The sequence below is a fragment of the Frankliniella occidentalis genome, unplaced genomic scaffold (genome assembly GCF_000697945.3).
Source record: "Frankliniella occidentalis isolate FOCC.00 unplaced genomic scaffold, Focc_3.1 Scaffold27, whole genome shotgun sequence".
Taxonomy (NCBI): Eukaryota; Metazoa; Arthropoda; class Insecta; order Thysanoptera; family Thripidae; genus Frankliniella; species Frankliniella occidentalis.
The window spans coordinates 1632753-1637023 of record NW_026267157.1 but is presented as its reverse complement, the minus strand read 5'-3'; the positions used below and the strand labels follow the sequence as shown (position 1 = coordinate 1637023).

The window sequence follows — 4271 nt, the reverse complement described above, 5'->3', positions numbered from 1 at the left end:
CCCCCCCCTCCCTACCACCCGCCGCGGCCCGGCGCAGTTGTCCGATCGGATTAGCACTAATCACCCAAACGCTATCACTCTGCCCTCGTCTGGGCGCGGGTCGGGCCGGGCGGGGCTGGCAGCCGGGCGGGACAGGCAGAGCTGGCAGCCCGGCGCGCCAGGGTCGTGGCTGTTTGCCAGCGGGAGCCCTGTGTCCACAGAGGGGCTGGTGGTGGGCACGGTGGGCGATGAGGTTTGCGAGAGGTGCCGCTGATGTGCAACGACCACCCGACTTTTGTATTTCCCGCGCCGCTCACTCAATAACCACCAATGTGCCAACACATTACCATATGCGCCGCCCGAATCGGCACACTATCGCACTGTTAAGCCTCCATAGGTGGGTTGGCGCTACCTAGTCGTCGATACTAAAGGCCATGTATCTGATTGTAGAATATACTTAAGCTCACAAAACGATAGCACTGAGGTACCATTTCGATGATACCCGCCCCCCGCCCACGAAGGAAGGGGTTCAAACATTATGGCCCCCGTGTGGATTCAGTACTATTGCAGTTCTCAGGGATCCTTTCTACCCCGGGGTTCAAACATCACGAGGTCTCTATGAACTTCAATGGTGATCGTGAATATAAGGGGGGGGCAAAAATATTTGAACCCCTCGTATTACCCCACGTATTATCTGAACAGGCTTATTGTAAGCGGTCGCATGTAAGCATGTTAAAGTCCGAAATTTTTTAGGGAGAAGCCGCAACTTTTTAAAAAATGGAAATAATTGAACATCTTCAGAAAAAAAATGGAAAAGGGGAAAAAATGAAACTACTCCGGAGAAAATTGAGATTTTTTAAAAAAATTCTTGAACGATTTTCCAAACATACTTTATCAGAAGATTAAAGTCCCCGGTCGCATGTCCAACCTTAACTGGACTAGGCTTTAATTCAATCACGCCAATCAACGCCGGTATGTGCTCCGGCCTGCCCCTCCAGCCGACAGCCCGGCCGCCCGGAGAGGCTCCAGCTGCGGTGGCCGCCGGGGAGGGGGACGGAACGCACGACGCGCTGGAGCAGAAGGGAGGCGGGCTCCTCGGCGAGGCGCTCGCCCAAGGACCCGGATCGGTGGCCACTCTGGTGGAAGCGGCACCTCCAGGTCAGCGAGCTCGGGGATGCATGATGCATGTCCAGAACACTCGAGTGTATCTAATCATCGGCTGCACATAGGAAAGTTCAAAGCATCTCTCGTCGAGATATGTTTCTTAGCTGATAATTTATTCCTGCGATTGGTGCATGTTACTTTTCGAGAGGGACGGGAGAAGTCACAAAACAAAATGAATCAGTTTTAGGTGATTAAAATAAGCCCGATTCCTCCTCCCAGTTTGGGACAAAAATTGCCACGTGTATAAAATTCAAGGTGTGCGATTTTAAACTATTGTTCTTGAACCTTTCAAAAAATTCGAGTCGTTGAGAAGGAAGTAGTTTTTTTCGGCGGCATCGCTTTCAGCGGCTTTCAGCTTTCAGCTCACATATCTGCTACCTAATTAAGGCACGTTGGTGTAGTCCGATGCTGGGATTTCCTTGCCGCAGGCCAGCAGGAGCAGCCCGTGAGTGCCGCCGGGGCCGCCGCCGGGCGGCAGCAGCACCAGCCCCAGGCCCAGCCCCAGGCGCCGCCCCCGCAGGGGCCCCAGGCGCCGCCCCCGCCGCCCCCACAGGGGCCCAATGAGGTTGTTAACGTGGCCCTTAATGCAGCTTTACAGGCTCGTTACCGACTATGGGAAGCAGCGCGTTTCACTGGCGGATCGCCCTGTACACTGTAAAACACATAGAAATGTCTTAAATATGAGAATTTTATGCGACTTGAGTCTTAACTGTATTATTTTTTAAACAACCAAGTCGTTTTTGCAGCCTACTTGTCACAATACTAGTCACCATTGTGCGGGGCTGACAAAAAAGTCATCATCATGACATGGTTTTAAAAACATAGCCGCACGAGACCCTCATTTTCAAGACATTTCTTTTTACAGAGGGGCGGGAAACGTCTGCCCAGGCCTTCCCTCCTCTGTGTGGCTATCGAGCCGGCCGAGAAGCGTTTTATGGCTTAAACTTGCGAGGCAGCCGGGTCGGGCCCGGCGAGCCGCTGCCGCTCGTATAGGCAGATGCGCACAGCAAACTTAGAAGCTGACAAAGTTCACACGGTTTATATAGAGCGAGCGCACACATGATTAGGTAGGTGGGGCGCCTTGGGTGGGGGGCCCACACTCTCAAATTATTGTGCAGAAAATTGTGGTGATACTCTCATTTTTAAGATTTCTATGAAATGTCTGAAAAATGGGAATAAGAATGTCATTTTTCTACAATAATTTTGCAGTGTTGTGTCTCGCCAAGTGACGAAACTGTTTTCTTTTCCTTCTTTGGCACCCCCCGTCAAGCAACTATTTATAAAATGATAAGATCATAAATGAAAACTCTTTTCACGAGTCTTATCAACTTGTAAAAACATATTTGGCAGGCTTAAAATTAATTTACCAGTGTGTTGTTTATAGTTTTTTTTCGTGCATGGCTGACAGAACCTAACCTGACGCTGACGTTGGCAGAAGCGTGTTGATGGAGGAATAACTTAATCTTTTCTCTTTTTTTCGCGCTGACACGTACAACTCGCAGACGGAGTCCTGGTCCAGCGACGACCCGGCGGACGGCTCGCGCGCCTCGCAGCCCGGCGAGCCCGGCAAGCCCAGGAGGTGCGCTGCGCACCGCGCCGAAGTGCTTAACTTTCAAACTCGGCGTTCAAACTCGACAAAAGCGCGCGCGCGCGCGCTCACGGGGCGGGACGGGGCGCGAGGGAGAACGGAGAACAAAGGCGATGCGCCGACTTGGCAACGCCCCGGAAAGACTTGGCAACCACGCGCTCGTCCTGCTTTAGGGATTTTAAAAAACCAAAATTTTTCCGGAAAAGTACGAAAGTTACCAGAAAACAATTTGCAAAACAATTAAAGTGTTTTGTCGGAAAATTAAAAAAAAAAAGAGGTTTGATTTTTTTTTTTTTGTAAAAAATTGGGAGATTTTTTAAAATTGTTGAAAAATGTTCGAAACAATTTCCTGTTGCATTAAAATCCTTGGTCCTGCTCGTAGGGCCCGCGGCGTGCGGCCGAGGCGGGGAGGCTCCTCGACGCGAAGGGTGTCGGCCGCGGCGGCGGCGGGACCAGCGGCCAAGGCCCCGAGCGCAACCGCACCCCGGGCGGCGGCGGCGGCCGACCAGCCCAGGAAGGCGTCGGCAGTGCGCCGGCCCCGGCGCACCTGCCACGAGGTCGAGGTGACTGTGAGCACGGGAGCAGCGTGACCACATAATGGTCAACCCATTGTGTGTTTCAATGACAAGGACTTCAAAATAGTTCATTGTCAAAAAAAAATTTAGAAACTAATGACTACCTTTTGCACTTTAGTTTTCTTTTCCCTCTTCCTCTTCCCCTTAATTTTTTTTTGCGTGCACCTTACGAAGAAAACTGCCAAATTCTTCGTAGGTACGAAGGATTCGGCATTCTGCTTCGTAAAGTTTCAACTGTGCGTGTCGTTGTCCGTCAGGGGGGTCATGGTGGGGCGGCGGCGCAGCGCGCTCAGCCCGCGCGGAGGGCGCGCGCGGCCGCCAGCCCCGCCGGCGGCGGCACCGACAGCCCCGGCCCCGTCGTCGGCGCCGCGCCCGCCGTCCGCCGCCTCGCCTCGGTCGACGCCATCCTGGACGCGCTGTGCGGCGGCAACGTGCTCAAGAACATGGGCCTGCGCGCCGGCCGCTAGCGCGCGACCGAGCTCGGCGTCGTCCTCGAGAAGAGGAAGGAGGAGGAGAACCGACTTATCACACGACTTCAACAGTCAGTGTGACGAAAACTACGCAATCATCGCCTGTAAAATATACCACTTTGACGAAGATGGCAGCTATGTCGTGAAATATGCCGGAATAATTTCAGACAGAAAAAATAACGCACGGATACATTTGAGCATTCACGAACTCTGTCTACAAGATACCCACAAGAGTGAACGCTCCGTTAAAGCGAGTCGTGCGGGTGTGTAGCCGGAAGCCGGAAGTGGTCGGCCGGAAGTGGGCAAGCATTGCGGCGCGGAGTGCAGCCAATCAGAACAGCGAGGGCCGATCCGCTGGAGAAAACTGGAGAGTTATGGGTCAGCGGTGCTGGCTGGAGAAAGGAGCGCGCACGGGCTGGAGCAGCGGCGTCTCTTGGAGGGCAGGAAGGGGGAGCTGGAGATTGTTTCCTCCAACACCACCCCCTCCTCCCCCCC

At 53.4% G+C, this 4271-nt stretch overlaps 1 protein-coding gene and 1 long non-coding RNA gene across 7 annotated transcripts in view; one reads left to right on the top strand and one right to left on the bottom strand.

Moving 5' to 3' along the window:
* The window catches only part of LOC113214624 (uncharacterized), a 12625-nt gene extending 11533 nt beyond the window's left edge, over positions 1 to 1092 (top strand). Inside the window, exon 4 of the long non-coding RNA XR_008010918.1 lies at positions 978 to 1092. This is a non-coding gene — a long non-coding RNA (uncharacterized LOC113214624). The remainder of the gene's footprint in view (positions 1 to 977) is intronic.
* The window catches only part of LOC113215029 (acetylcholine receptor subunit alpha-like), a 202496-nt gene that overhangs the window by 55638 nt on the left and 142587 nt on the right, over positions 1 to 4271 (bottom strand). The window lies entirely within an intron of this gene.